Source organism: Patella vulgata, chromosome 8, assembly GCF_932274485.2.
Source record: "Patella vulgata chromosome 8, xgPatVulg1.2, whole genome shotgun sequence".
Lineage (NCBI taxonomy): Eukaryota > Metazoa > Mollusca > Gastropoda > Patellidae > Patella > Patella vulgata.
The window spans coordinates 15,486,845-15,497,265 of record NC_065886.2 but is presented as its reverse complement, the minus strand read 5'-3'; the positions used below and the strand labels follow the sequence as shown (position 1 = coordinate 15,497,265).

Genomic DNA, 10,421 nt, shown 5'->3' with positions numbered 1-10,421 from the left:
TTAAAATTTTTGTTTTAATGTTTACTCAATTCTATATTTACACATAATTAAACCATATTCCAAACACTGTAAATCAAATAATATTAGAGGCATGGAACTTATTAGATATTGCAAATGTCACAACAAATAGTCAGTTACACACATACACTCTTGACTATTCTGTTATTGATAGTTATCATTTACAGCATTGAAATGTTAACATTTATTCCTAATTTTATTCCTAAAATGAATTTGAATACCACTTAATAAGTCTCTCTCACTCAGCATAAAATTACTTCCAAAAGTCTGACAAACACACAACCAGTTGGAAGCCACAACACCAAGGTCAGGGGTGAGGTGGGGGTGGGGGAGGGGGAGGGAGGTCGCTTTAAGTTCAGCAGGGGCCCCAGATTATACAAATTAAATTATTTGAAAATTAAAGGAAGTGAACTAAAATGAATGATGAAACGAATTTGTCTGAAAAAAATAAAATATGAGTTTGGTTCTGAAGAAAACATCTGATTTAATTTTTCTTTCTCAATTACAATGGTACCATTTTCACCTTGACATTGTGCAGATGCATTAGCTTAGCTACATATAATAACTAAATTACTATTGAACTAAAATTATGGTTTGTAAATGCACTATATTGATACATCTGCAAACACAGTTGTTGATTTCATACTGTAGGTCAGTCAAGATTTAATATATAGCTGGAATTTCCTCTTTCTTAAAGTCTTTCTTATAGCTTAGCTACATATAATAACTAAATTACTATTGAACTAAAATTATGGTTTGTAAATGCACTATATTGATACATCTGCAAACACAGTTGTTGATTTCATACTGTAGGTCAGTCAAGATTTAATATATAGCTGGAATTTCCTCTTTCTTAAAGTCTTGATGCGCCATTTGCATTTTTGCTAAAATATCAAATTTCTCACGGCTTAATACACACCAAATATGTACTCAGATTGATTATTTAGCTTATAATTAAGAAAACGAAACCAAAATGCCAACTCTAGATAATCTCTCAGCTTGGATTAAATTGGATTTAAACTAGGCCTATGGTGGCATCTTGTTACACTCGAGCAGCATACATTGATGAGATTTCATTTAGACATTCCTATAATGTTAATTGTTGCATCAGGCCTATAATGTTAATTGATGCATCAGGCCTTTAACAGAAGCATCACAGACAGCACAGAGTACACAGTAGATAAACACACACCAGTATAATTTAGATGAATCATGTTCTGTTTCATTCATCAAATAATTATGTAGTAGCAGTAGTAGTATTTAACCAATTCAGATTTCATTTATCAAATGTTGCTTTATTACGTGTAAGCATCAAAAAATAAATCTGTCCTTTATTACCCTCATTTATTTTATTCTTTTTTACCTGAATAATAAAAAAAATACATGTAATTAAGATGGGTTGCCAAGCAAAGAAACATGCGCCTACTGGAGCTAAGACTTCTGACCAGTCAACAAGGGTTGACGCATCTTTTTTTTTAAAATTGTCAGTAATGAAAACATTTACAACTCACTAAAATCCGATTACTAGTAACAACCCATTAAATAATTATCAGAAATCATTAGAATTTGTTTCGATTGTTTGTCTCACGATCTTAAACACTGTGTATAAATTTATATTAACTTCAGCCTCTAGTGCGTCCATAAGATTTCTCAAGTGATCAAGAGCCATAACTCTGGTAGTAATTATGGGAAATTGTTGAAAATCAATGGGCTTCTTCGTCTCATGACCTTAAGCACTGTGTATAAATTTAAAGTCAATCGTATATTAACTTTAGACTAGAGCATCCACAAGATTTTTCAAAGGTATCAAGGGCCATAACACAGGCAGTAATTATCGGATATTGTTGAAAATCCACAGGCTTCTTCGTCTCATGACCGTAAACACTGTGTATAAGTCTATCTGATATTTACTGTAACCTCTAGAGCATAAGCAAGATTTTTCAAAGTGATCAAGGGCCATAACCCTGACCTCTTCGTCTCATCTGCATAAATTTAAAGTAAATCAAATACTAACTTTAGCCTCTAGATCGTCCACAAGCAGTTGTGGACGCTGGACCGACGGATGGACCTACGGATGGGGGCAATGGCTATCTCATTTTTTTCTTAAAATGGATATTCATTTATTAATTCCATAAAGGTACTTTTAAGTTTACAGATGAACAAACCTGGACATAGGCACATGTCACAGACATTGTCATTCACAAATATACACTTTGTCAGACATAATCTCTCTTGTGCCTGTCATCTTGTTCGGCAAAGATTTGTCGTTTTTCAAAGTTTTTAATGATATTCTAATACGTGTCCGGCACAAGTTCAAGATTTCTGGTACAACGTCATTAGAGTCTGACATTTTTTTGGATACAACTAGACCTGCAGATGGAAGAATAACTAGAAAAAACTCACCTTCAGGTTGTACTTTATCTTCATTGTAATCTGCTGCAAATCCCCCTTTTTTAAGCATTTTCTCTGAAACAAATATTGAAGAATGAAACAAATAGGTTATTATTTACAGTAAGTTTAATGTTTTACTTGGCTAATGAAGCTGGGCATACACCATACAGTGTACCCTACAGACTACTTTTACATCAAATTCCAACTATCAAGGGTCATTTTACGTGTACGCCAACATTTACATGGCACCTCAGGTTCTTTTGTTCCATACCAATGACTAGATGTTGTCCTTGCCAGGTCCTCATCCTACATCACTGACAAGGCGGAAACCGCACTGAAAGAAATCAGCCAACATGTTCCGGACCTTTTAGTTAGCCAGCCACCGTCTTACTCATTAAGCCACTGCAGCTCCTACACAATAAGAACTTTAAACCATAGTTGATATTGGTTGACCCTTACTCTAAATCACGTCACTGAAATTTCTTGCTTATTGAAATGCAAACATTTTGTTTACAAAAAGTGATGATGTATGCTCTGAATAAGGGCCTGGCTCTATTACATTTTTCGCAGCATACAGCAAGCACGACTTATAAATACTTATTGGTCAATTTAAATCAACATTGATGTTGTTATCTTACAAAGAAATGATGGCCTGAGTGATATCCATTATTTAAGACAAAATGAACGGCGTGCCAGAATGCTTTCAAGCCCCATTTGTAATAAAGCGACTCGATGAACGAGGCTAATCATATCCACGGGAGAATACTACCGGTGTAGACTGGAATAACCGGATGCCAAAGACTGCCATTCAGTTTGTACTCTTCACGTATTTCGCTGAATATAACTGAATAGAAGTGACAGTAAAAACAGAAACGAATGAATGTAATCAGTTTATATACCGATACATTCATATTACTACTACTAGGTAGGCTACCTGTACATATCAATATGCGTTGCGACCCATTTGTGTCTGGACATTTCTAGTTGCCAAAGAATGGCGATTTTGCTCCTTAAACTTAACTTATTTCTAAGATGTTACATGCATTAATAAAGAAATTAAGTTTCTCAGGTGAAAATAAAGGCATCCAATCGTAGCTAAAATACAAGTACATGTGACATACATTGTATAGCCTACACAGTAATTAAATGTCTTATCTTAGTAGGGCCTATAATAATAACCGTGTAAGTTCTCACAGTTACCCCCAAATGAACTCAAATTAACATTAATTTGGATTACAGGCTAATTATTCGGCAGTGAAAATTTTCATTCTGTGTTTTATGAATCAAACTTCAATTAGAGTGTGAACTTTTAATTAAAATTAATAATTGTTCATCAATTTAAGGGAGATAACTTTATCTCTTGCTCTTCGTAAGAAAACAGTAAGTAAGAAGAAAAGTGAAAGATATTTTATAACATACGCCAATCGTCAGGGAACATACGACTCTGGAGCATATATATTTTCATCAAACAATATACGGAACCCATTAAAGATATCACGGTAAAGAACTGTTTCCCATTTAACATTTTAAAGACAATCTTCTGTAATCGCAGATAGTGCCGCAGAATACTGGATCATCGATGAGTCGCTATATGGACTAAGACTAGTAATTACGAATGTAGTGCGAGTTATAAATAGACAATTTTTCCCTTAATTTTTTTCTCCCCTCTTCCTGCATTTTTGGGTTGACTTTTTAGTCTAGAATTGGAGAAAAGGGATCAAATTTGCAATTTCATAGCAGTTTTGGGTAATACTGATGATATTACAGCGGAGGGATAGGGGGTGTAAAGTGTCTTTCTGCAGAGCAATCATTGTGTCGGAAGTGAGATTTTCACCCCTGTCAACTTCAAATCCGTGTAGCAAAAAATCTAAAGGGTCAACCCCCTACAAAATTATGATGAGGAGATTGCCAAATGTTGTCCCCATTGTGCCTATAAAGATTGGAACCAACGGAATGTTGAGCAAAAAGCTACAGCCTGTGATGTTACAGTCATTTAACATTGAAGTCAATGGGCAAATAATTGCTAGTCTGGTGATACTAACGATTATCCAGTACCTACTTGATGCATTCTTCCAAACAGAGTTATCTTCTCGAGAATATCTCGTATGATTTAGCGCTTTTTCTGGACGTTAGGCTAAAACTAAAAGTAGGACTTCGTTCACCAGCGTTCTTATTACTTAGGCCTATATTTTTTTTTATCTAGCACAAACAGTTGTCTTTTATTTCCGAGGAGATTTTCTGATCTTGGTACGTATAAAGTTTAATATTGTACTACTACTAGACTACAGACTTCATGAATGAGTGAAGAATCTTTTTTCGCTGAAGTGAAATTAAAGTGAAATATTATGTAATGTATTGCCTATAAATTGGCCTTGGTCGGAGACGGGGTCTCAAGTCGCTAGACCTGCAGGTGGCTAGTTTAAATGTAGACACCCGCCGTAGGCTATACTAATACTATATAATACATTAACTTTATTTCAAGCATATTAAATTAATAATAATAGGCACCAGCACCACTGCACAGCATGGAGCATTGATTGAATGATAATGATAAGAAAAAACATGGATCTGTCGAATTCAGTTCTTATCATTTACATTATCAATCATTATTATTCAGTTGACTATAATAATCCAGTCTGAATGAATGTAAAAAAGTTCTAACTATTTTATTAGTTATGTATTTAATGTATGTACAAACAAGATTTGATTTGATGTCTGTGCACTAGACTAGAGGTCACGTGACTAGGCCTACATACATGTATGTACTTAGGCCCTATATGTAATAGTACATGTATTAATGATAGATATAATTGAGGTAAATCATTTTATTATTTTCATTAAAAGTTCTTATTTTTGTAAATTTTCTGTAATTCAACTACTTGTCATTGGAGTGCATCTCAAAATTCACTGTTGTTATCTACATAAAGTTTACGTAATAAGTTATAGAGTGTAGTTTGTAAATTTGAAGTAAGTTTATGTTTTTTATGAATTATTTACAGATCACAGAGATTGAATGCTGGTCTTGTGTTTAATCAAATTGGCGGATATTAGTAACATTAACCTTTTGGCAAAGGTTAGCTTGATGATGTTACTGACTTTGCAGTGTAGTGGAAGATGTTAACCTAACTCTGAAGTCAATGATGTACAATATTATGTCAATGTCACAGTTCCACTACCACGCATAATGGGAATACATGTATAAACAATACTTACCTACTTTGATTGAAATATGTCCATTCCTACTTAAAATTTGCGTAGATGCATTATTCATTATTACAGTTGTATCCATAAAATGTAAATTGTATTTTCTCTTTATTAGTATAACATATAGATCAAACGAAATAACATCATTTCACTCATGACTCGTCGTCGTCACCCGCCTTCGTAGAAGACAGTGTCATCATATCGAGTACATGCAAAAAATAGAACAGTGCTACAGCAATATAGCAGATAAGGTCTAATGTGAAGGACTTGTTTAAGTAATCTAAATTTGGCAACAGTTTTCAGCTTAAAAGTAAATATTTATTAGAAACCTGAAGGTGAGATGAGAAGTTCATAACAAATTGATACGAAATTAATCATTTCATAGATTAGTATGACGATCATGGGCTACCATATCTTTATACTTGCTGGGTACCCTTCATTTAGTCACTGTGTAACTGTGTAGGGGGTGGGGTTAAATGATTAATGCATGTAGATCATAAGGTCTGTCATTTAGTGATGTGGCTTAGTTTTGATTCCACATTTTCAGGAGTAGGGTCGACTGTCCTCCCACTGTTAAAGATCCCTACATATTTAACCATGTTAATCATGAAATGACCTAGTTAAGCCCCAAGTCTTTTTCTTGGCAGTGCGCTACTGTGGAAGACCCTAGGGACTTTTTTACACCATTATCTCCCACCACGATGGATGGGACGAAAAAACGAGGTCCCGTGTACAAATTGGCATGCACATAAAAGATCCCTTGACAGTTGGAATTTGATGTAAGAATAGGCCATAGTGCTGCTGCCCAGGCAAAATTTCCCTCATAGTACACTGTATGGCGTGTGACCGACTTCATTATCCCAGTTCGGAGTAGGACAGTCAACCCCATTTCATTTCATTTCTCTCTTGGCAGTGCGCTACTATGGAAGACCCTGGAGACTTTGTTAGACAGTTATCTCCCAACACCCCCAGACACTTTTTATAGATTTCTTTTGTATGTTTATCTGCACTGTTGTATTAATGAATGAACAAAGATTAAAAGCCATTCCATTATTGGAGCAGAAACTTGCACACTTGTATTGTCTCAATCATTTCCATATGACTAGTAGCTCTGGCAAATTGAAAGAGTGACTCCTGGGAGATGGGAAGGTTAGGTCTAAATGAACTGCAGCTTGAATTATCTGTCACCGTTGAGCATGATTCTCATCTGTTGTTAAATTGGAAAATGTGAACCACTTGTTCATATTTATACAGATGATATGGTTAATAACTACAAAATGAGTGACTATCTAAAATGACTACGATGGGAGTCTGCCGGATACCCCAAAAAGTGGATTGCATTATTGGTATGAATGTGGCAGATAATTAGCAGAGCAGAATATGCCCCCTTTCCCTGTTAATTCAAGGACACTCTTACCATTTCCAGCCAGGGGCCTCATACAAACTTAATCTGACCCTGTGGGTTCTAATTAGTAGTAGATATTCGATCATTACAAATCTATGACACTAATGTACTGGTAGATATATGTTGATAGAGCTACAATATAATCATTTATTTCCACTCCTTTGAGGGGTGGGGTGGGGGAGGGGGTCTAGTGAAATTACAAAGTCTGTCATTGAGTCAAGTGGACTGGTTTCAAATAAATAATTGAAGGTGACAAGCAGTAGGATAACCAACCTTGTGGGTTTTCTCTCGGTCCTCCCATTGCTCAAGACCCCTGTATGTGCAAGCAAAATAAAATTAACCCATACGTTAGTCGCGAAATGACCTAGTTTGTGTGGCATGGTTTAGAATACCAGTAACTAATTGAATGTGACAAGCACTAGGGTCACTTGTCCAACTTTGTGGGTTTTCTCTGGGTCCTCCCCATTTCTCTCTCCAGCTCCTTTTAAATCAAACAGCTTGCTAACAATATATTGTCATACAGATAAATGTTAATAACTAAATAAATCAACAGATAATATATTTTATTATATATCCTCCTTGTAATTGTATTTCACAGATTCTGCCACAGTGTCTTAAAGATACATTATTGGAGATTAGATAACGCGTTGGCAGTTCTCACTATAATGGTTAAAAATTAGATAATGTAAAGGCAATTTGTTGAAAATGTCAGTCAAATTGATCCACTATGAACCGAGAAATAAGCGATCGAAAGCCCGCATAGCCTCGGTCATCATTATTAAAGTCGGTACGACAAAAATCATAGTCTCGATTATCCATTTAATCATTAAATCGAGAAGGAAAGTTATGCAGCAAATCAGATCATAATCCAACAATTATTGCAGGCTAGCGTTGATTATGGTCTGGATACGTTAATGTCTAATTAATAATTTAGATAACATTTCAGGCCTAAAGAAAGACCTACAATAGGCAGATTTAGCTCTTGCATAATGTATGTTTAATGTTGAGAGTAGAAATCAGTAAATCTGGTTCTTGCATCATCATATTAGAAGAAAAGTCTTTTAGATTAATCTCAACAAAATACACACCTGCAAAGAAAATGAGAAGAATTTGTTAAGATATAATGTGGCAAAAGGTCAATTAACAAATTCAACAAAAATATCAAGTCTGGAAGTGATCTGTAGACAGAACTATGTGATTGGATGACATACTTTGACTAAAAACCTATTCAAACTAATTAATCTATCAAAGTTTTGGTATAAACTGTTTCTTTCTATTGTGGGATTTTCCTGCTTGACCATAACCCTGTCTTTGATTTAATAGTGACCTTTCAATTTTAAAAGCAGATTTTCAAGGTCAAAGTTGAGAATGAAAAGTCTTACCACATAATGGAATGGACATTTTGACCACACAATTTATACTGATTTTATCTTGAATAATAACTTTGTCAAAATATTTCCCAAAGAAGGTAGGCTACTTCCATGCTGATGTACAATATATAATTTTTTTTCATGGTTGCAAAATTTTATATCTCATATTGGGTAAACCATTTTTTTCCGGTATTTGTATGTTTTTGTGAAAATAGCCAATACCAAAATTGCCATACTTTCATTGGAAATAACCATCTGATTAATACTTTTGTGGGAACGTAACTTTAACACAAAAATACATTGACAGAAAATAATGAATGGTCTACCTGGAATCCCCTAATTCAAGTACTATGATAGTTGGCATAGCTGTGAGAAGATGTTATGCTCTTTTTCTCTTTGAACTAATAATAATATAGTGATTGCCTTTACTTACTTCAGTATATCCTCAAATTCATCTACTGTCAATACTTTCATTTTTGTTAACTTCTTTATTATTTTCTGTTTTTATTGGGGCATGCAGTTTTACCTCTTTCACTGAAAATGTAATTGATATAAACAATTGTTCAATAATTTGTGATAGACAATACTAGTAATGTACATGTACTACTATCAAACACTAGTAATGTAGATGTATATTGCAAATAGTATCAGGCATTATTCATTATTATGCTACCTGGACATAGTAAACATAAATGGACTTAATTACAAACTACTATCACCATTTATTTCATAATTACACAACTTCAAAAGACAGGAAAGTTATGCCAAGTTCTTCTACTAGTTCTAGGCTAGGTGTACGGTATGAAAGTTTGCCTTTCATCATCTGCATTAAAACTACTGAACAGTAGTAAAAGAAGTAATTAATGGAAATTATTGAAATTCAATTACTTTATTTTAAATAATGCATATAAATTCAATACAGAAAAGATCGATGATATCTTTATTTGTTTACAACTACAAACAAGGTCAAGTAATATACGGTATTCAATAAAAAAAAAAATGTAAACTTACATGTCAAACACCAGTTTTTTTTAACACCACATTCAGGTCAATCAGGATCACTGACTATTACTAGTATTACTTGATTTGAAGGCTACCGGTAGCCTTTATTGTGGTGCATTATTAAACAATAATGCTTCCACCAAGAAAAGGGAAAACGATAAAATTAATAAGTGAACAGTTCACTAGAATAGGGAAAGAGCATTCTTAAATGCTGCACGAATCGAACTCGCAAAAAGACGATTGCCTGCAGCATTAAGGTGAACTCCCTCATGATCAAAGTGCAATTCCCTATACCTCATCTTCCGACTGGAATTCCAAAAAAGCATTCGATATAAATATGACAACCTGTGGCGGAGCAGGCTGTTCACAGAAGCCTTAACGTCGTTGTACTGGCTTTCGGTCAGACCACGAGGTTTGCGGCGAACAAACAAACTGCCCACAACAATAACAGCCCATGGACATTGCTGACGAATCAAATTAACTAAGTTAATTATGTCGTCAACAATGCGAACAGCCTGTTGATAGTGTGGACCTATGTCATTACCCCCAGTCTGAACGAAAACTACAGCAACGCTAACAGGAATCTTTCTAACATCCTGTCTTAAATTTCGTGAAGTGCCACCGCTATGCGAAACATGATATTGATGGACACGCCCTCCACCCCCCAACTCAATTGGTAGTCTATAACCTACGCTCGGGGCTACGCGACGAATGAAAGAATGACCTAATAGACAAAGTTCAGCCATGACCGCTTTGCTTTTAAAATGATCAAGAAATCAAGAAATTTCGTAAAAGTAAGTAGAAACAAAACCTTACGTGAAGACGGTAGTCGTGGCCTCTAAGGTAAAACGTGGTAATTTAGACATGTTTGGAAGTAGGTACTGGATAATCGTTAGTATCGCCATTGCCGCCATCATAGATAATACCGTACGGTATTATCTATGCCGCCATTGAAGTATATAGCGACTCATCGATGATCCAGTATTCTGCGATAATGCCGTGGTAAAAATTTTCAGAACCCAACCGGAAGT

General features: G+C 34.9%; 3 long non-coding RNA genes across 3 annotated transcripts; 1 reads left to right on the top strand and 2 right to left on the bottom strand.

Annotated features, from left to right (window-relative positions):
• LOC126829905 (uncharacterized) lies at positions 1-4,020 on the bottom strand. Its single transcript, XR_007683579.2, has 3 exons — positions 3,829-4,020; positions 2,422-2,484; positions 1-1,381 (listed from the first exon to the last, which is right to left on the bottom strand). It is a non-coding gene; the product is annotated as an uncharacterized LOC126829905 (long non-coding RNA).
• A 12-nt stretch (positions 4,021-4,032) lies between these two features.
• LOC130014085 (uncharacterized) lies at positions 4,033-6,682 on the top strand. The gene is made up of 2 exons (XR_008789055.1): positions 4,033-4,656; positions 5,409-6,682. It is a non-coding gene; the product is annotated as an uncharacterized LOC130014085 (long non-coding RNA).
• Positions 6,683-7,564: 882 nt separating this feature from the next.
• Positions 7,565-10,421, bottom strand: LOC126830328 (uncharacterized). The gene is made up of 3 exons (XR_008789013.1): positions 9,400-10,421; positions 8,822-8,922; positions 7,565-8,106 (listed from the first exon to the last, which is right to left on the bottom strand). It is a non-coding gene; the product is annotated as an uncharacterized LOC126830328 (long non-coding RNA).